The 23,029-nt window shown below is 44.0% G+C and overlaps 1 protein-coding gene across 3 annotated transcripts in view; it reads left to right on the forward strand.

Annotated features, from left to right (window-relative positions):
• The window catches only part of KCNA3 (potassium voltage-gated channel subfamily A member 3), an 81,555-nt gene that overhangs the window by 44,260 nt on the left and 14,266 nt on the right, over positions 1-23,029 (forward strand). The window contains exon 2 of one of the 3 annotated variants that reach the window (XM_055138527.1): positions 15,760-15,839. The exons of the other annotated variants lie outside the window; for them this stretch is intronic. The gene's annotated coding sequence lies outside the window, so the exon portion shown is untranslated. The remainder of the gene's footprint in view (positions 1-15,759; positions 15,840-23,029) is intronic. 3 annotated transcript variants of the gene reach the window in all.

A 23,029-nucleotide genomic window follows, 5' to 3' on the forward strand; every position in this document is an offset into this window, starting at 1 on the left:
AAGAGACTGTGTCGCTCTTTTCCAGGAGCTTGGTTTTATAGTCTCCGGATGTTGGCCGGTGGTGGGATTACGCAGCTCCAGGGGCAGTTTGTGGGCGTGGCTGCCTAGCTACTGGAAAATTGGGGGTCTGGATGCAAACATAGAAGTGCAAATGTTTTTAAAATTCAAACTTTCACAGTACTTAAAAATAATTTGAATTCAATAAAACTTCAAATATGCTTCTCTTTTGGAAATTTTCCCTCTTAAGTTTGAGACACATAAGTAATGTTGAGGAAATCAATCTGTACTTTCAAGTTAGCCACACTTATTTCATCCAGTTACTATTTTAGAAGATCTGTTTATTATTATTATAACCTTTCAGGATCTTTTTGTAAGACTCAGAAACAGGAAATAAAATTTTTTGTCTCCAACGTAATTTTAACCTCAGAGTTTAAACTTATTTAGTAGTTTCTGGGCTTCTTCAGAGGGCTATTTCAACCTCCAGTCTTTTGAAGCATTCCACTTCAAATGTGCACAAATGGCACAGGATTTGTCTGTTGATATCTATATGAATCATCTATATATATCCCATTTCATATGAATAATTACTTATTCTTGTAGAACCTACTAGAAATTAACCTTCAGGATGCATCAACTTTTATATAATTATAACCATCAAGAACTATAGACTAAGACTTGAGATATTGATAATCCTAAATAGAACTACAACACAACTGAAAATGTGAATTTTCTTACCTGAAATATTGAGAAAGAATACAGATTTGCTGTAAAGTAGAATGCTAGCTCTAAAGATTGTGAGTGGAACTGAATCCATGTAATTCATTGTAACTTCTTCAGATCTAATAAAGAAGAATTTAGAGATCCAAAGACTAAGATATAATTAAAGTAACTTGGTGTTGGTGATTAATTCAGTGACAAATTATAAGGCTGTTACTGTAATGGGTTTTCACTAGCTTAGAAGGAACAAAGCTCTTCTGTTTAAAAGATAGGTCATGATAGCCATTTTCAGATAGATCTCATTTCATTTTCTCCCAACTGTTATCTCCCAACTGAGATGATTTTAATCCAGAATCCATTGTGTGCTTTCTATTTGAAAAAAAATTATAACATCTTTAAGATCTCAAATTTCTAACGCTGCATAAAAACATTGAATTTTGGGAGGTATATTCAGGTCAGTCTCCATCATCTTTTCTCGTTGATGTTACCAGTTGACTGAATAAAAATCTACGAGAGTTAAAGAGGCCACCAAAAGGACAATCCATCACCATTAGCATGACATAGTTTGATCTGTGGGCCTTTTGAAAAATAATGTCAACCTTAATAACCTATAAGAAATTATTTCTTTTTCACTAATATAGATGCAATACTGACATAAAATAAAGGGGGTAGATTACAAGGCTTGATCCAATTAGATGACCTTTCTAATAGAATGCACATATATAAATCTCTGCTTTCTGGAATTATCCTCTATCTAGAATCCAAGGATATGTGCTTCACATTTCCTTCTCTAAGATCTCTTATTCCTTCAAAGGTTACCCATTTTCCAAAGAAAAGCTCACAACGACTAAGATTTTTTTTTTAATCACAGGACTTGTAATTGTGAGTCACTGGCTGATTCATCTTACAATGTAGTTAAACCTCTCATCTTATGACTTGGACCTTTAATTCTTCCACTGGTAATTCGGAAGTGAGCTTGCAGCTGGTATATATCACTATTATTGTTAGTTGTTAAAAAACATGTCAGAGTTTTGTTTTGAGGCATTTTTCTTTTTGGCTTAGACTGAAGAGATTGCCAGAGATTTATAGTAGGAAAGCAGTGCTGTTACACAGGAATAATAATTTCAAGTTAATGTTTTAATAATTATGTCGTTATTTGGCTCAATTTCACTTGTGTTTTGATCCAATAATAACCTCCAAATATTTCAAATAAATCAACACACACACAAAAATATCAAACACGATGAGCTTTATTGGGTCCTAAAAACACTTCAAGTAAAAAACAAAGTATATCACACTTGGAAAACCCTTGCAGTCAGGCACCTCTGAGCTTACTGATAAAAAGTTGAAGAATTGAAGTTTTACTTTAATTTCTTTGTCTAAAAAATACTTGGGAAAAAAAGAAACTTGTAGTCCATGCTGGTTGGACTTTGTCTCAGCCTTCTTTAGGAGTCCAGTCCTGTTCTGATTAGGCAATTCTGTCTTTGTATCTGAAGAGATACAAAGAAGAAGCCCCTTCCTGTAAACCAATGCCTCTGTCTAAAGGCATCTTTGAGAAAAAAAACAGCCTTATAAGCCTCCTTATAAGCTTGACGGTGCCCAGGGCCCAGTAGCACCAGCAGCACTTCTGTAAGAGTAGTCAGATATGAAGAATCTCACACTCTAACCCAAGCTGGGTGAATTAGAATCTGAATTTTAACAGAACCCCCAAATGACTCATATATACACAAAGGCTTACAGAGCACAACCACTGGAGTGCTACTACATAACCTCATTCAGAGGCCCTCCACCTGTGAGCCATCAAAATGAATAAACAATATCTTAAGTTCAAATAACCCACAGTGCTTCTTAATTCATACAAAAATCCATAAATTTTATAAGGCCCAAAAACAACATGGCAAAAATAAATATTTTTATTACTGACACTAAAAATTTTAAATCTATTACTTTTTATATTTCAAATTAAGGTGGTTGAAAGCTTGCTACAGGTGTGTGGGGGGGGTAAAGGGCAGTTAAGATAGAGAAGGAACCAGTATGATAAAAATAGTTGGAAATGATCACTTTGGACAGGAACTGAGGGTTGTAAGTAAAGGGATATGCCTGATAACCTTTCAGTATTTGTATTATAAACCATTTGCCCAAAAGGAGAGAAAGAGAGAGAGGGAGAGAGAGAGAGAAAAAAAAGTGCCTGCTACTGGGGGCAGGGTAGGGAGTGGAAATTGAGGACATTGGTGGTGATAAATGTACACAAGTGAAGGGACAGGTGTTGGAACATTGTATGACTGAAACCTAATCATGAACAACTTTGTAACTATGCATCTCACTGTGATTCAATTAAAAATAATATTTAAGTTAAAATAAAATTAGATTCTACTTTTCAATGTAGCCTCAATATTTCATTCCCATTCCATTAACCAAATGACCCAATCTAAACTCTTCTACCAAGTCTCTCCCTCAACAGGTGTAAACTCCAGCTTTGAACCAATCTTCATAGATGTTGATGAACTGGCAACATAAAAATTCTTATCTATCAAATTCTGGTTACCAATGATAATGCATTTTAACAGGGACTGCTCTAAATCTTTACCTATTTAAGCTAATTGGATCCTCAAAATAACTCTGTAAGATCAGTTCTATATTATAACCCCCATTTTAGAGATGGAAATTTGATATACTCATTATCTTAACACTTAGGTAATGAGTTTCAAGTCATAAAACTCAACTGTGGCAGAGATGGGCTCATAAGCCAGTTCCAGAGTCCAGGCACTTAGCCCTAAAGCCCCATGATCACCAAATGACTAATCTGTAGTAAGTCTGCTCCTTACAATCATTCTACAATTTCAATAGTGTACAGGTGAAAACACTGAGGTCTCATAGCTGATAAATGATGAAGCCTATTTTCACCATGATTCTCTGACTCCTTTGCTATTGCAAATCTTAGCTGCTACTTGCAGACTGTCTACAACATCTCAGTTGGTGAGACTGAGTATCCTTGTCAGAGGGACAAAGGTAAGAATTCACTTCCACCTTCTCCCCCTCAGCCAAATCCAGCCACATTCATATTTTATTTATGGTTTATTTTACCAGGCTGGGTTTTTTTTAGCCCTATCAGCTATGCTGCTTCAGATATTCAGATGGAACCCTAGTCCTGAACACAGATATTTGACAAAGTGCTGGCTCTGGAGGTCCTCCTTGCTGCCTGCCTAGAAAGCCATATTTGAGTCATTAGTATTCCGGTCAGACAGGAAACTGTTCTGACAGAGCTGCAGTAGAGCCTTGCGTGCTATAAATAGCAATTTTATTAAAATGTAGAAAAATTGTTGAGGAACGTAAAGAGGTGGGGGTGGAGTTGCCATGGCAACTAAATCTTTCCTTCTGTTTTCAAAGAGCAGGAAAGACTAGAGAATAGTAAATAAAGAAAACGAAATAAAGGCAGTCAGGATGACACATGATCGCACACGAAGTGAGACAACTAGGGCAGACTAATTTCAAAAAGAGGGATGAGCTCGGCAGAGGGAGGGTCCACTAAGGGGAAGACCTTCCTCAAAGACCAGGGAGCCCGGCCATCTTTGCTCTCAGCCATACTCATGGCTCAGACACAGATTCCACCCCACAAAGGGGTCCTTGACATATGATTTATGGACAAATGACTGTCTCTCACATGAAGAAGATGTCCTGACACATCCCTGGGAGCTGTCTTCCATGACCTCTGAGTCTATTTCTAAGTTTGTGTTCTGTAATCTGTTCTGCAACCAATCTCTTTTTTTAGCGATGGTTGATTGACCTAGGCACATGAAGAAAGATCAGAGCCATACAGAACTCCACACACTCATAAAACATGAGCTCTGGACACATAAGAAATCCAAAATATATTATTAAGGGTAGCCAGGATGAAAGGAGAGTCCAGAACTTTCCAGGCTACCAGGATCTACATTTTGTCTCCTTTGATGCATAGCCATGATCTCAGCAGTCTGGAATTACTCTGATCCACAGTCGCCAGTGAAATCTGGTGTGCAACTTAGACTAAAATTAATTAAAATCCCAGCAAGAATTTCCCATCTCTCTTGGAGAACGGAAATGATCCTGAGGCTTTATGCAATTTTAGTCTGTCTCCATCACAAACTATGGCATCTTGAACAATGTACTTATCCACATTAATTAACACTCCCGTTTCATGTGTGAGGTATGTGTGTGTGTGTGTGTGTGTGTACAGGGAGGTGTGAGAGAAACAAAAAGTTTATGTAGATATACACAAAAGCAACTAGCTCCAAATCCAAATCATTACTGCTAATGGCAAGAAGCAATGCTAGAGATTAACAAAATGAACTCCAAAAGTCATTTTAATAAGGTCACACCCAGCAATGTTTGAAACCCTGGGTCACATCACATCTTGATTCAGTGAGCATCAGTGGTGCTTATGGTGCTCCACAGTCACCAGGATCACACCCCAACAGCGGGAGATTGAACTCAGAGCCTTGCACATGCTACATATATACAATACCTCCTTTGTGATGAATGAAACATAGTGGTAGAGGAGACTTCTAGTAGCAGACGTTTGAGGTGATTTTTAAATGAAACTACCTTGTCTCCCACTCACTCTGAGGGAGATCACAAGGGATACACAGGCTTGAACTGGATTGGAATAGGCACCAACTCTCTCAGTTGAGTATCAGAGTATTAGAATAATGATACTCTTTTTTTTATTAGTGAATCATCATGAGGTACAGTTACAGAGTTACAAACTTCTATGCTTGCATTTCAGTCATATAACGGTCCATCCCTCCACCAGTGCCCATTTTCCACCACCAATGGTCCCAGCATCCCTCCCACCATCCTCACCCCACTCCCCCACCCCTATCCCACCTCTGTGGCAAGGCATTCCCTTTTGCACTCTCTCTCCTTTTGGGTGTTGTGGTTTGCAATAGAGGTATTAAGTGGCCATCATGTTTAGTCTATAGTCTGCTTTCAGGGTACGCCTCCCATCCCAAATGGATCCTCCTAGCACCATTTATTTGGTGAGCCCTTCTCTAACTGAACTGCCTTTTCTCCCAGTCTGTGAGGCCAGCTTCTAAGCTGTGAAGTAATCCTCCCAGTACTTATCTTTAATAATCTTGGGTGTTAGTCTCCCATTCTGTTACTTTATATTCCACAAATGAGTGCAATTTTTCTATGTCGGTCCATCTCTTTCTGACTCATTTCACTTAACATGAAATGAGTCTTATATAGATGGATCAACTTTCCATGTTGATCCATCTATATGCAAATTTCATTACTTTATCTTTTCTAACAGCTGCATAGTATTCTATTGTGTAGATGTACCAGAGTTTCTTTAGCCAATTATCTGTTCTTGGGCACTCGGGTTTTTTCCAGATTAAGGCTACTATAGAATACTGATACTCTTGAGACACACAAAAGAATCTCAGAACTGAGCAGCTCACTGCAGAGATGTCTCTGGAACTTGCGCCAGGCTGATTTCACCAGGGTGCTTCAAATGGGAACAAGCATTGTCCCTCCACCTTACCCCTAGAAATCCCGGCAGCCACCAACTTCCAGAAACTAATGAGAAGTGCAGGTATGCGGGATCAGTGATGACAAACTCCAGGCCTCAAGAGATAGGTGATGGTCCAGCCCTTTCCATCTCCCTGCCCTATGGGACCCTGGATGTCACACCCACATAATGCCTCCAGCTGCTATTTAAGCTCATTGAATACCATGATCCAGAGACACACAAAAGAATCTCTGAACCAAGCAGCTCATGACAGAGATTTCTCCAGACCCTAATAATCTAAAATTTTAGAATTCTAGGCCGCAAGAGCAGCCACACAACATCTTATGCTATTCATAACAAGCAATGCAAAATAAATTATCTAGCATCTGCCTCTTCAGCAGGTTTGAGTGGTGGCAGGAAAATTTAAAATAATAGCGCTGGGAAAGTGTAATGGTGGTGAGACTGATATCAATATAATCCATCATTGTGAACAACTTTATGAAAATAAAATTTAAAAAAATACTGATGCTCTTAAGTGTTCTTCAAAACATCTGCAGATTCAGTTAAAGAAGCTAATGAAGGGCACCACTTATTCACAATTTCAAACTATAAGCCACAGCTTGGTGGTTTTCCTGTATTAAGTCAAATATGCAATGGTACAGTAGAATCCTTTTCTACCAGCCTGAGAATGCTTTTGTCTAGTCTTATCATAGTCTCTTTCCACACACAGATACACACACAAACTCATATATATACTTCTGCTAATTTTCCAAACCTCCCCTTTCTCTTTCCTTTTCTGTTTAGTCATACAGACTCTTTTGCTTCTATTTCATCTGAATTTATCTTACCAGGGGCAAGAGTATCTTTCACTAAGCCAACCTTCTCTTATGACTTCTGGAAAATACCATCATGCTTTCAGTCACCCAGACAGGAAATTATAATTCATTCCTCTACCTCCTACACCCACAATATTCTTGAAATATAAAATAGTCCAGCTCTGAAACCTTTTGCTGTTACCCTCTTCAAAAATGTCCAGTCATCCCCAATGACTATAGATGGAACTTCAACTCTCGTCCTGTCTTTGTATTTCATCTCTTTGCTGGGAACTCAAACCACCACTTCCTCCCACAGTTTGCTGCAACCAACTAGTCTCTCTCCTTTTCACAAATATATGCCAAGATTTACCTGTCCCCACCATGCCATTATTTATACTATTTCTGATTCCTCAAAAACTTCTAACCAAAACACATGAGATCTTTCTGAACTTCCCTACCCCACATTGAAGAGTCTTACTGAGTTTGGGTGATATTTATTTTATTCTCTTTGGTTTTGCTTTTATAGAGTTGTGGGAACCACCAAGGCCACACCTCATGTTGCTGGAGAGAGGGAGGAAAGTAATGCTTGGGAGGGAATCCAGGGACTCACACAGGGACTCTCACTTACTGAGAAAGGAAGCCTGTTTCCCATTGGAAGCAGCTCCATTTGTAGCTATCTCCATCTCACACTTTAAAGATTTAAACATTCCTGACAATTCTGGGCTCATTCTACAGAAAGGAAGTTATACACAATCTGTTCCCACTTAGGTTCACCGAAACTAAGAGATAATGAACAATACCTAATGCAAATGGTCAAGCAGATAACCCAAAAGGCCTACACCAGCCATACCACTCTGTATGAACTTTACATTCTCTGTAACATTTTTGTCACTTGAAAAGTAACACGAAGACCAAGTTTTCCCAAAAAAAGCCCAAAAAGTGAGCTGTAAAAAACTAAAGCTCGCCAAGGGGTGAGTGCACTCTCGGGCTCTCTGGGCAGCTGTGCCTCACCGCCCACGTTCAGTGCTCTGGAACCGCTGTGTATGGGCTGGATCGGGACAGCCGTTGGCCAAGGACAGGCGAAGGAAGAACGAGGACCAAGCTGGTTGCTGATTAGTTACCATTTATTCAATCTTCCATCTTTCTCATCTCCCGCACTCCCAGCTCCATCCTCTCTCTGGATCAACTGCTGCCTCTTTCCATCTCTCTCCTCCCTTTTTCCTCTATCGCCCTTGCCCCTAGGTTACACCCAGCCAGGTAGCGAAATCAACATAAAAAAGCCCTTCCTGAGGGCAGGGCATTCCAAAGCCCTTCCTGACTCTTAAGGTTTTTTTCTTTTCCTTAGTCCAAGAACTTATTCACATATGAATACTAGTTATTTTTGTATGGACATAGCAAGAGATGCATTAAGCTTGCAAGGCAGCTCTCCTGGCAACATCTTGCCACAAGCTCAGACCACAGCACTCAGGCCAGATTAATCATTCCTCACCCTAGCAGGGTCCGAATCTAGTTATCACTGTTTGGATCATGACAACATTTGTCCATGATCAAGCTCTTAACTTACAGTTAAGAATGAGGCACTTTGGCCAGGCCCATCTCGATGCCAGGGTAGCACACAACTCACCGCTTGCCCTGGGTCCTTCTCGTCCCCCGTCGGGACCCTGCTTTGGGGGTGCTAGGAAGTAAGGGCAGCTGAGGCTTAGGTCAAGAGATCAGATGCCCTGGAGGAAAATATCATGTAGAGTCAAATGACTCCCAGGTTACAAAAGCATAACATTTGTTAAGTCTTCCTGTGTCCATACAAAAAGGACTTGCTCTGAATAAACTATGCAAAGGACTCAAGGAGAAGAGAAAAACAATGTTTACAAGTCAACAGAACACTAAGAAGCTACAAATAAACAGAGGAATGGGAGCACTGTGATGGGAGTAACAGTGCTAAAGCTAAACTACCTGAAGCTTTGTAATCCTACAGTGAGCCATACTTAACTTAGCCCTATACTACATTTCTCTCTGCATGGGGAATTTATTTCCCTTTCTCTTCTACTTTTCTATAAACTTTTCTATTTTCTCACTTTGTCTGAGTATCTTTATTTCTCAATATCTTCATTCTTTTTGTTTTTCTGTGATGCTCAGAAATTACTCCTGGCAGTTCTCAGAGGACCATATGGGCTATCAGGGATGGCATATGGGCTAGATGCATGCACAGCAAATGCCCTGCCTGCTAAACTATCATTCCAGTCCCAATATCTTCATTCTTTTTTTTATTGTCCCTCTTTTTTATTTATTTTTTAATAAGTGAGTCACTGTGAGGGTACAGTTACAAATGTACCCATCCTCGTGCTTGTGTTTCCCTCATACTATGTTCGAGAACCCATCCCTCCACCAGTGCCCATTCTCCACCACCAATGAACCCAGTATCCCTCCCACCCTCCAATCCCATCCTCCCCCACCCCACCCCGCCTCTGTGGCAGGGTATTCCATTTTGTTCTCTCTCCTTTTGGGTGTTGTGGTTTGCAATAGGGGTATAGAGTGGCCATCGTGTTCAGTCTCTAGTCTACTTTCAGCATGCATCTCTCTTCTCGTGTTCCCTTCTCTAGTCAGGCTGCCTTTCCCCTAGCATGTGAGGCCAGTTTCCAAGCCATGGAGCCAACCTCTTTGTATTATATACTACTATTCTTGGGTGTTAGTATCCTACTCTGTTATTTTATATTCCACAGATGAGTGCAATCTTTCTGTCTGTCCCTCTCTCTCTGACTCATTTCACTTAGAATGATACTTTCCATGTTGATCCACTTATGTGCAAAGTTCATGACTTCATCTTTGCTAACAGCTGCATAGTATTCCATTGTGTAGATGTACCAAAGTTTCTTTAACCAGTCATCTGTTCTCAGGCACTTGGGTTTTTTCAAGATTCTGGCTATTGTAAACAGTGCCACAATGAACATATAAGTGCAGATGTCATTTTGACTTTACTTTTTTGTTTCTCCTGGATATATTCCCAGCAGTGGTATTGCTGGATCAAGTGGAAGCTCAATTTCTAATTTTTTGAGAAGCATCCATATTGTTTTCCAAAAGGGCTGAACCAGTTGGCATTCCCACCAGCAGTGTAGAAGGGTCCCTTTCTCCCCACATCCTCTCTAACAGTGGTTGCTTTTGTTCTTTTGGATGTGTGCCATTCTCTGTGGTGTGAGGTGGTATCTCATAATTGTTTTGATCTGCATATCCCTAATAATTAGTGATGCAGAGCATTTTTTCATGTGCCTTTTGGCCATTTGTATCTCTTCCTTAGAAAAGTTTCTGTTCATTTCTTCGCCCCATTTTTGGATGGGGTTGGATGTTTTCTTCTTGTACCCTTGATATCAACCCTTTATCGGATGGGTATTGGGTGAATATCCTTTCCCATTCTGTAGATTGTCTTTGTATTTTGGTCACTATATCTTTTGCAGTGCAGAAGCTTCTTGGTTTAATATAGTCCCATTTGTTTATCACTGTTTCCACTTGGTTGGTCAGTTGTGTGTCAACTTTGAAGATACCTGTAGCTTCAATATCATGGAGGGTTTTGCCGACCTTGTCTTCGATGTACCTTATGGATTGTGGTCTGATGTTGAGGTCTTTAATCCATTTTGGTCTGATTTTTGTGCATGGTGTCAGGTCGAGGTCTAAATCCATTCTTTTGCATGTGGTTGTCCAGTTATGCCAGCACCATTTGTTAAAGAGACTTTCCCTATTCCACTTCACACTTCTTGCTCCCTTATTAAAGATTAGATGATTATACATTTGAAGTTTTGTGTAGGGATATTCCACCCTGTTCCACTGGTCTGCAGCTCTGCCTTTGTTCCAATACCATGCTGTTTTAATTGCTAGCTCTTTGTAGTAAAGTTTAAGGTTGGGGAAGGTAATGCCTCCCATCATCTTTTTCCCAAGAATTGTTTTAGCTATCCGTGGGCATTTGTTGTTCCATATGAATTTCAGGATTGCTTGATCCATTTCTTTGAAGAATGTCATGGGTATCCTTATAGGGATCACATTTAATCTGTATAATGCTTTGGGGAGTATTGCCATTTTGACAATATTGATTCTCCCTATCCATGAGCAGGGGATATGTTTCCATTTCCTCATGTTGTCTTTTATTTCATGGAGTAGCGTTTTATAGTTTTCTTTGTAGAAGTCCTTTACTTCTTTAGTTAAGCTGATTCCAAGGTACTTGATTTTCTGGGGCAGGATTATGAATGGGATTGCTTTTTTCATGTCCCTTTCCTCTGTCTCATTGTGTGCAAATAGGAAGGCCATGGATTTTTGGGTATTGATTTTATAGCCTGCGACTTTACTGTACAAGTCTATTGTTTCTAAGAGTTTCTTAGTAGAGGTTTTAGGCTTCTCTAGATATAGTGTCATATCATCTGCAAATAGTGAGAGTTTTATTTTTTTCTTTTCCTATCTGGATGCCCTTAATATCTTTTTCTTGCCTAACAGCTATTGCAAGTACTTCCAGCACAATATTGAACAGCAGTGGTGAGAGTGGGCATCCTTGTCTTGATCTTAGAGGAAAGGCCCTGAGCTTTTCCCCATTGAGGATAATACTTGCCATAGGTTTGTGGTAAATGGCTTTGACTATCTTGAGGAAAGTTCCTCCAAAACCCATTTTGGTGAGAGTTTTCATCATAAGCAGATGTTGGATCTTGTCAAATGCTTTCTCTGCATATATTGCCAATATCTTCATTCTTGATAATATTGAAGAAACTTGGGACCTGGCTTGCCATGAATGTCCCTGCCTTACTATTAGTTGAATCACATCTGAACCCCCTCCTCTTTGTTTCATCCACATATTTGTCTACCTCCTGGTATACACTATGGACTCAATGCCAAAACATCTCTACTCTCTTGCAACACAGTCATAACCTGGACATGGAAGATCCTCAATTTGTTCTTGATGGATAGAATCAAGTTGGGATTCAGAAGCTGCTTGAAAAGCATCTAGTGCCTTGATCCTCTCTTCTCCTCAAACTAGAAAAAAATGATCTTATTTGCCCCCACTTTGCCACATTAAAAATACCACTTTTACCATTTGCCCCTGCCAGCAGTAGTTCTTTGGAATGATGCCATAGCTACTGAGTACTGCCCACGTGACAGACACAGACCAAAGCCAGACCTGTCTAAACTTATTTAAAGATCTCAATAATCAGAGAGAGAGAAAAAAAGAGACAAGAATGGCCCCCATATAGCCAGGGGTGGGCAGGGAATGCAGGATGAAAACTGTGGACATTGGTGGTAGGAAATGTTAGGAAATATAAAATGTATACTGATGACAGGATGGGTGACAGAACATTATATATGACTGAAACCCACTCTTGAACAACTTTGCAACTATGTATCACATGGTGACTCAATGAAAGATATTTAGAAATTTAAAAAAAATCTCAATCAGCAACTCTGTGACATAGGCACTGTCCTGCCATCATTTCAGATGAGGGACCCAAAGCCCAGGGAGGGTGAGTTGCCTCTCTAAGCTCAGACAGTTTGTGTGGAGAAAACCAGATTCTCAGCCATGCCTCCTCCCCCAGAACACCTTCCCCTACCACAATGCCATCATTAAATTGAGGAAATTTTATTTATAGACTTTGACAGGAAAAAAATTTAAAACTCACAAAATATGTGGGTATTCACATGTGAGATTTGTACACAGATGCAGAAACATCTCTCAATGGGAGGCATATCTGCCTGGAGTGAAATGAAAGAGGGGTTGTGCCTTTGCATTCTGCCCCTTAGCCGATGCCAGTGTGTTCCCCAATATGAAGTGTCCTAAACTGCCTAAAAGAAGACAGTACACTCATGACTTTATTCTGTCACTTGAAACTAAGCCAGAACTATGGCCCACAATTTGATGGCTGAATTACATTTCCATGTAAAGTCAGCGCCCAAGTTCTGCCTCTCATTGAAAGTTTCCCTGTCTACCTTCACTTCTCCCAGCCTCCTGACACACATCCACTCTCTCCAAAGCAGGCACAATTCAGTGAAATGGAAGCAAATCATCTTTGCATGTCAAAACAGGATTTTACTCAATTATTAATTTGGGAGAACCAAGAGAACAGCAGCTATCCCAGCAAGATTGGGCTGAGAAGTATCTAAAATGCTCTCAGGTATAACATTGAACTTAGACTCTACTGTCTCACTTTCCAGCTTCTCAGATAATGGCCAGAGGTCATCACACATTTGGGAAGACAAATTCAAGAGCCATAGGGACCCAAAGCAAAGGAGCAGGGCGGTGAAAGATGATTCACCAGGGATGGTTGCCCAGAGGCCAGAGACTGAGAAGTTTTCCAAAGAGACAAATAATCTTAAGGACAGAAAACCAAACGTAGCCTGACATCTGAGTAAGTTAGGTTGCAGGTCAGGCTTAGCTTAACAATTCTGCAGGAACTCAGTCTCAGAACAGCTTTGCCTCCTGCTCTGCCTTCCTCTTCAAACCGACTTGGGGGCTGATGGCAGCAGAGAGTACCAGGAGCTGGGGCAAGTGGGAAGGGTGCTGGCATGAGCTTTTGGTAGCAATATTTAGAGCCACCATGAATACCAAAAAGAGGAGGAGGAGAAAGGAGTATGGAAACAAGGAGGGATGGATGGAACTTCCCAGAACAAATTCCTTAGCTCATTCAGAAATGGAGTCAGCTCAAGTCACCCTATTTCACTTCCTGGCCCTTGGACCCTTGTCCTCATAGCCAACACTCTGACTCATGCAGTTTGCAAACCTGGTGATTTCTCATTCAATCTTCTCACCAAGTGTGTCTCATACCCCCTGGACCTCTTTCCTTACATTCTGTGCTCGAAGCTGTAGATGCCCTATTCTCTCCTCCAAGAGCCAACGCACAAAGAATGTATATGCTCTCTGCTCAGCACCCCAAGAACATACATCAGACTCAATTTGCAGAGGCAGGAAATGCCTAGGACTTTGGATACAGACCTCATCTCTCCATCACAAGGTGTTACCCAGCAGGGAACTTTCTCAAGACACAGTGGGAACCAGCCACCAAAGCCTCACTCAGCAGGCTGTGTCCAGACCAACTGAAGGGCATCCATCCCATCCAAGATCTACCCAGGAGTGGAGGGGGGGTTCAGGGTCTATGCTCCAACCTACTAGTAACCAGTCCTGGATGGGCATGGGTTCAGCTGGCATAGGGGCCACCTCATCTGCAAAGCTGAGTGATGAATGCAATATATCTGTGAAGGGAGGAAGTGCTGCTAGTGAATACAAGGTCACCCTGTAAAAAAGGAAGTGGCAAGAGCATGCCCCCACCCTGCAGTATGCTGGAACCAAGAACACTGACTTGATGTGGAGTGTGGGCCAGCCTCCTGAGTCGGTGGGTATGACTGGCATGTACTTTCCTATTGCTCAAGTTTCCTTCCAGAACTAACCCTGAATTAAACATTCAAGTCCTTTGTTTTAATCATTCATTAATTCAAACATTACATTTGAATAGTTTCAAAGATAGCCCTAAACCTTTGACTTGGAAAGAGTTGGAGGAAATCTCACCCTGTTGGGAAGCATGGAGAGCCAAGAGCAGAAAAGTAATAGCTACAAGGGGGAGCTTGCCAGTGCTCTGTGGCTTGACCACCACCACCCTCCTCGTAAGTTCCCCATAAGGGAGTAGGTCTGGAAAAGGTCTGGCAGGAACACCTCCACCGTGCGCATGCTAGGGGTCCTCTGTCCCTAAAGCTACCATCAAGCTACACCTTTGACCCACTTGAATTGGCCTCTGCTACCCAAATTTTCAGGAAGTTGTGGAATCAGGCTGAAGGGATAGTTCTGGGACCTATGGCTGACTACGCACCTCCCAGCAACTTGATCTTAGAGGTCCCAGCACTGTCCCTTCATGTTTTTCAGTATTTGGAAGTCCAGGGTAGGTGGCAGTGGTCTTAAGTTTGTGTGAGTCCAATCTCCCCACCACTGGACAGCTCTCAGCAGCTGGGAGTCCTTGCATTTGTGTACCAGCCACTTCCCACATGTTCTCCAACTCTTTCAAGGATGCATTGTTATGATTTCCAGATTTCATTCTGGATACTGAGGTTTATAGAGGTGATTCATTTGTCTTAGCTCACAACAGCTTACGAGGGACAGAGCCAGGGGTCAAACCCTGGGCCTTAACTAGAACAGAATTGCAATTTAGCACTCCTACAAGAGAAGGGCACCAGAGCTGATTGAAATTGCATAGGCATGAGAAAGGTGGAGACAGTTCATCCGGAATGACCTGAGGTTCAGTTGTCTTACACTAAGGAGGTAAATCCCTCTGGCTCCCATTTGGTACCCATGAGAGAATATGAACCTGAGCTATCAGACAGTCAGACATTACATATAAGGATCTGTTATCATAACCTCCTGATGACTGTTGGTTGTTGATACAACATTTAAGAACACAGAGAGGGCAGCAGAGATATAGTACAGGGCTTATGGTTCTTGCCTTGCACACAGCCCATTCCAGTTGGATCTCCAGCACCACATATGGTCCCCTGAGCATCACCAAGAGTGATCCCTGAGCACAGAGCCAGGAGTCAGCCCTGAACGTTGTTGGGGGTGGCCTCCAAAGTCAAACAAATAAAAATAAAAGTACAATGTGGGTCTTCTAATCACATATGTGAGCTCAGGCTGCCACCCACCATCATACCTCTCCAGAGCCTTTACTCTCCTATAAGCAATCAGATGAGTCTCTCTCTTGGTGACTCACAGTTTTTCTTCTTTTCCAACAACAGATCCCTGCCATCTGGAGCAAAAAGGATTCCAAAACATGATTCTCTGCCCTCTCCTCCAGTTGAAGTTTCCCCAACCCCATGTAAGTCCCCTCCAGGTGGTTCTTTCATGGGGTCACACTCATGCTGCAACTTGGGGCATGCTGATACCTCAGTGCTTGGAGCCTGACTTCCCTCTGAGGCTGTTCTGTGGAGCAGGGCTGTGCCCCACCTATACTCCTCCAAGAAATGAACCCAATTTGGCTTCCAGGCCAGCTGAAGATTTGCCTTAGGCTCAGCAGTGAGTTTCTGGTCCTCCTCCCCAATCAGGGGGCTGCTCTGGCTCTACAGCAGTCGGCACTGTGTGTAGAGTGGCACCCGCAGCTCTGCCCACCACTCTCCTGAGCAATCACTGCAGTGCTGGGAGGCTGCTCCCCGATTTCTTTTCCCCTGGTGCTGTCAGGTGCACACCCGCTGACCTGTCCTGCAGAGATGACAGCTTGTGGCACCAAGAATCCATCCAAGGACCAAGAGATATTACAGTGCTTAAGGCATATGCCTGGCATGCAGTCAATTCCAGTTCTCTCCCTGACTCCTCTTGGTCTCCATAAGCATTGCTGAATACAGCCTTAGAGTCCCCCGAGCACCACCACTGAATAGCCCAGGGCTACCCCCCAAAACCCATTTGTTTTATTTTCTTTTCTCTTCTTTCTTTTTCTTTTCTTTTTTTTTTTTTTGGTTTTTGGGTCACACCTGGCGATGCACAGGGGTTACTCCTGGCTCTGCACTCAGGAATCACCCCCGGCGGTGCTCAGGGGACCATATGGGATGCTGGGATTTGAACCCAGGTCGGCCGCGTGCAAGGCAAACGCCCTACCTGCTATGCTATCACCCCAGCCCCTCTTTTCTTGTTTTTTAATGAATCACAGTGAGATATAGTTACAGACTTACAAACTTTCATGCTTACATTTCAGTCATACAGTGATCGAGTACCCATCCCTCCACCAGTGCCCATTCTCCACTACCAATGTTCCCAATATCCCTCCCACCACTCCCCCCAACCCTCATCCCCCACCCCACCTCTGTGGCAGGCACATTCCCTTTTACTCTCTCTCTCTCTCTCTCTCTCTCTCTCTCTCTCTCCCTCTCTCTCTCTCTCTCTCTCTCTCTCTCTTCTTTAGGGTGTTGTGGTCTGCAATGCAGGTATTAAGTGGCCATCATGTTCAGTCTATAGTCTACTTTCTGTACACATCTCCTATCCCGTTCAGGTCCTCTAAGCATCCTTTACTTGTGGTCCCCTCTTTGTCTGAGCTGCCTTTTCCCCAGCATGTGGGGCCGGCTTCCAAACTGTGATGCAATCCTCCTGATCCTTATCTCTACTATCCTTGGGTGTTAGTCTCCCATTTTGTTACTTTATATTCCTCAAATAGTATAGATTTGTATTTGTGGAATATAAAGTAACAAATAAGTTTGTTATAAAGTAACAAATCTGGACTAGAGTGATAGCATAGCAGGTAGGGCATTTGTCTTGCATGCGGCCGACCCAGGTTCGATTCCTCCATCCCTCTCGGAGAGCCCGGCAAGCTACCGAGAGTATCCCACCCACATGGTAGAGCCTGGCAAGCTACCCGTGACATATTCAATATGCCAAAAACAGTAACAACAAGTATCACAATGGAGATGCTACTGGTGCCCACTCTAGCAAATCGATGAACAATGGGATGATAATGCAGTGCTATATTCCACAAATGAGTGCAGTCTTCCTATGTCTGTCCCTCTCTTTCTGACTCATTTCACTCAGCATGACAAAACCCCATACATGTGCCTTAGCATTGAAGCACTTGCCTGGTGAGTCAAGAATTGCCTGAGCTATATACAAGATACTTGTAGAACTGTATAAAAAGAAAAAACCGCCTTTGGACCCTGCTGCGGAGCGAGCATGATGGAAGAGCCCAAGGAAGCGCTCTTGGACTCCAAACAGCCCACTGAACTAATTCCGGCATGGGACCAGAGACCCCACGGTGCGCTGAAACAGTGGGAGCCGGGCACCCCCCAATTCTTTTAACCTCTCTCTCTCTCCACACCTCCCCCCTGAGCACAGCGCAGGATCCGAGGTTTTCCTGAGCGCAAAATGGAGACGGCGATCCAGCTGAAACGGGAGGCGCGCGCGCTTGCGGGAGGCCCCAGGGGGCGGGGGCGGCGACCCCCGCCCACAGCAGATAGATACTTAAACCCACCTCCCCCACATGTGCTTCCCTTTGGACCCTGCTGCGGAGCGAGCATGATGGAAGAGCCCAAGGAAGCGCTCTTGGACTCCAAACAGCCCACTGAACTAATTCCGGCATGGGACCAGAGACCCCACGGTGCGCTGAAACAGTGGGAGCCGGGCATCCCCCAATTCTTTTAACCTCTCTCTCTCTCCACACCTCCCCCCTGAGCACAGCGCAGGATCCGCGGTTTTCCTGAGCGCAAAATGGAGACGCCGAGCCTCTCTCTAGGCTTCTCCATCTTATGAGCACCATAAAAGGGTAAAAGTTTGTAGTGATGTTATTTCTGGTTGTACTTTCCCTGGACTCTATACAGAAACCCAAAACCGCGCGGCCGCGTGACCTAATGTCATCTTAGCATCAGCAATATGTAATATGTCCCTTTTTAATGGGTCGGACTTTTGTGGGAGATCCTAACAAGAATAGTAAGTCTGTTGCTGAAATATTGAAGGCAATCAAAGTGGTAGCCATCTCTCTAGACTGAACTAAGCTATATCCCCACGCCGGCTGAGAAGAAATATCCTTCTTTCTCGGGAAGAAACGCGGCGTGGTGTCAAACATAGTGTGATGTCCATTAAGCAAACAGACCTGGTGGCGTGGGAATGGGATATAAGGGGAAAAATTATGTACATGGAACAGTGGGACGCTGGTGGAATCTCGAGCCGGAGCCGATACCAGCGCAAGCCCTTCGGTTCCAGAAACTGCCTGCAGAAACTCTACTAGTCTATCAACTAAGCCAGAGCCCCACGCCTGCTGATGACGGGAAATAACCATCCTTTTCGGGTTTTTTTCCCCTTGTCAGGCAGCGTGGCGATTACCAAACAGGCGTGAACTCGGTGGCGCGGGGCAAGGGGGAAAAAGAAAAGTTATGTAACAAACAGCGGGACTTAATATCTCTATATTCTTAGCAGTGGAGAACTATCAAATGCCTCCTTGGCAATAGGACTGCTTTCCTTTTTTGGGGGAAACCCCAACAACGGTAGTGAGTTGTGTGTTGAAACATGGAATGTAATCGAGATAAGGCATAAACGAAGTGGAACTTATCATGTACAAGGGTGGGGACTGGGGAGGTGGGAGGGGGTGGCAGGTATACTGGGGGGGTTGGTGATGGGAGATGGGCACTGGTGAAGGGAAGGGTGTTTGAGAATTGTATAACCGACATAATCCTGAGAACTATGTAACCCTCCACATGGTGATTCAATAAAATTATTTAAAAAAATAAAAAATAAAAAAATAAAAAATAAAAAGAAAAAACCTCCAACCCCATCAAAAATGGGGAGAAGAAATGAACAGAAGTTTCCTCAAAAAAGAAATACAAATGGCCAAAAGGCACATGAAAAAATGCTCCACATCACTAGTCATCAGAGAGATGCAAATCAAAACAACAATGAGATATCATCTCACACCACAGAGACTGGCACACATTCAAAAGAACAAAAGCTACCAATGCAGGCATGGATGTGGGGAAAAAGGGACGCTGCTTCACTGTTGGTGGGAATGCCAACTGGTCCAGCCTTTCTGGAAAACAATATGGACAGTCTTCAAAAACCAGAAATTGAGCTTCCATATGACCCTGCCACACCACTTCCGGGAATATATCCCAAGCATTCAAAAGAGCACAGTAGAAATGACATCTATACCTATATATTCATTGCAGCACTGTTCACAATAGCCAAAATAGGGAAACAACCCAAGTGCCCTAAAACAGATGACTGGTTAAAGAAACTTTGGTACATCTACACAATGGAATACTATGCAGCTGTTAGGAGAGATGAAATCATAAAATTTTCTTATAAATGGATAAACATGGAGAGTATCATGCTAAGTGAAATGACTCAGAAAGAGAGGGACAGACATAGAGGGACTGCACTCATTTATGGAGTGTGGGGTAGCATCACATAAGGCTCACACCCAAGGACAGTAGATACAATGGCCAGGGGGACTGCCCCATAGCTGGAAGACTGCTTCATGAGCAGAGGGGAGAAGGCAGATGGAATAGAGTAGGGATCACTAAGAAAATGATGGCTGGAGGAACCAGTTGGGATGTGAGATGCATGCCGAAAGTAGATAATGGACCAAACATGATGACCTCTCAGTGTCTGTGTTGCAAGCTATAATGCCCAAAAGTAGAGAAAGAGTATGGGGAATATTGTCTGACATAGAGGCAGGGGGAGGGTGGGAAAGGGGGGGGTATATCCGGGATATTGGTGATGGGGAATGTACACTGGTGGAGGGATGGTGTTTGATCATTGTGAGATTGTAACCCAAACATGAAAGCTTGTAACTATCTCACAGTGATTCAATAAAATTTAATAGATAAATAAATAAAAAGAAAGTAGAAAGCAACCAATCTTAGGGGGTCTATACAGATATAGATATAAGTATATAAGCCTCAACTAAAAAAAAATTGCCTGAGCACTGCTGGGGAGCTCTGACTCTGGCTCCAAACCGATACTCTCCTCCCTGTGGACTGAGCAGGACCTCTTTGAGTGCCTGTCGCAACCCACCCCCACTTCCCTTCTGAAACGGGGACATGCAAATGCAATGCAGCACCTTGGAAACTGAGGAAGGCAAAGCAGCCTCCCTGCCTCTGCCTTCTGACCCCTCACAGTTGCTGCCTGGCAAGAGCCCCACAGCTGGCCATCCCCTGATCAGTGACTCACCTGTGTCGTGTCCCGGGCCCAGACTTTCTGAAAGGTCCCAGCTGAGGAGGTTTCCTGATGGCCAAGTGACCTCTCACAGCTGTTCCAGCTACAAGGAGTCCCAGCTGGCGCCAGGTGACAGAGAACAGGCTCTGCTCTGTCCCGCTTGTTGACTCTGGATGTTAATTCATCATCCAGGTCACTGAGGAGCTGGTTCAGTCCCCCAGAGCCATGTGAGTCAAGCCAGATTCTGAGAGGACATCAGGATGCCCCAATAGTCCCACTGAGTGTGATCCATCGAGCCAAGAGGCTCCAACTGTCCTCCAAGTGTTGTGCAGGCTTTGTTTTTTATGGGGGTGGGAGTGGCACTGCCAGTGGGGGGCATGTGGCAGGCATGTGCCTGGCCAGGCCTCTCTGCTGCCTTAGCCATGGGGGTTCTCTGCCCCTCTGAGAGGCAACACTCTCCCAGACCATTTCCAAAGCTCTGGCCCAGTCTCCATTCCTGGGCACAGCGCCCTCTCCTGGGCATTTAAGGCTCCTGCTCCCCTCTCTGCTCTGCTCTGCTCAGCCACTTGCCTGTTCACACTCTAGAGGCCCACCAGGAAGCCAGCCCAGGTCCATCTGACTCCAGGCAGGATCGAAATTCACTACATGCCCTAGTTGGGGCACCACTCCGACCTGGACCCACAAGGTCTGTAGTCTCCAGCTAGGCCCTATCTCTTTCCAGCTCACACTCATGTTACCTCCTCCAATCATCTCTCACCTCCTGCACTGACCCTCATCCTACCACACCCCAACATGCTACCCTCTTTTTCAAACCCTTTAAATCCTGCTCCTCAAAGCATGGCTTCTACTTCCCTCTCCCTCAACTCCTTTCTCCCAGGAGCCGCAGCATTCCCACCCATCACCTGTTTGATCTAGAATTTATTTTTGATTGCTGCCCCTTGAGAAGTCAATTTCATTGTTGCTAAACACTTCTTGCAACTGCCACAATTCCAGAACGGCTTCAGCAGAGTCTTGGAGATACACTGTGAGCCTGAGCCTGCCCCCTCCTCCACACAATGCTCCCGCCAGAGCCAGTAATAACTTGAGCCCTCCATCTGCCCTCTGGTCTTCCCTGCACCTTTGCAGGTGCTGATCACTCTTGACAAGGGTCCGCATGGCAAATCGTCAGTGTGGGCTCTGAAGGCCATCCAGGACCTACCCCAGTCTTCCCCATCTGCACCTCCCCAGCATCCCGTGCTCCCTACTCATTGACTGTTCACTAGTCTCTTTCCTCCTTGGGCTTAGGGGCCTGGAGGACTGGCACTGGGTCTCTTTCCTGGTATTCAGTACCTCACAGACAGTCACAGTCAGTCCTCAATACTCCATTATGAATGAACAAATGAATGAAAGATCATTGAATGACGAGAGCTTGATTGATTGAAGAGGCTGGGTTTTCTTTTCTTTGTGTTTTTGTTTGGGGGGCACAACTGGCAGTGCTCAGGGCTTACCCTGGCTCTGTGCTCAGGGCTCACTCTTACTGGTGCTTGAGGAACCGTGTGGGGTGCATGGGATTGAACCTGGGTCAGCTGCATGAAAAGCAGCACCCTGCCTGATCTCTACGGCCCAAAGAGAAGGACAGTTCTCAGTAAGGACTGAATTGCCGAGAACAATAAAATTCTAATTGCTTTTGAACTTCAGCTCCTTCAGTGCCCTCCTTCCTCTATCCTACTCACCAAGGAAGCCTGGGGGCAGGGGGTAAGGGATCTGATTTTTCACCTGAAACCCTCGCACCTTGCACCTCGCACCTCTTACCCACACACCCCTCCCATCCTTTCTTCATCCTCTCAAAACACACCCGTGACTTGTAAGTACTCGATGAACTCATGGGGACTTTGAGAAAGGACTTGTTTTTCTTTTGAGAAAGACCTAGTTTTGCCCTTTCTTGCAGAGGTGACAGGAAACGCAAGGAGATTGCTGATAAGACATGGTGCAACAGGACGCCCAGGCCTGAAATTCAGAGCACTTGCTGAGGCGGCACCCACCCGGGGAGCCTGATTCGGGGCTTCCTGGGGGCGTGGGGAAAGGGCGACAACAAAGGCGCTGTGTTCTTTGCAGGCAAGTAGAGGAGTACTCAAAGGCAGAGCCAAGGGGAGGTGGTCGCGCACCGTGCTGAGGTGTAAGGGGGCATCAGAATCTGCAGCTGCACGCAGGCGCCCTGAGCCTTCACCGAGGGGCTCTGTTGGCATGCTAGGTGAACGGCGGGTGCCTGGGGCAAGTCCAAGCTGAGAGGCTGGGCCACGAATGGTGGGAAAGAATCCCAAAACATTCGTTGTGATCGCGGAGGCTACAAGCACATCAAAGTCCGAGGGGCAGTGGCTGAATTCAAACCATGCCTGGGGT

This window comes from Sorex araneus, chromosome 5 (genome assembly GCF_027595985.1).
Source record: "Sorex araneus isolate mSorAra2 chromosome 5, mSorAra2.pri, whole genome shotgun sequence".
NCBI lineage: Eukaryota > Metazoa > Chordata > Mammalia > Eulipotyphla > Soricidae > Sorex > Sorex araneus.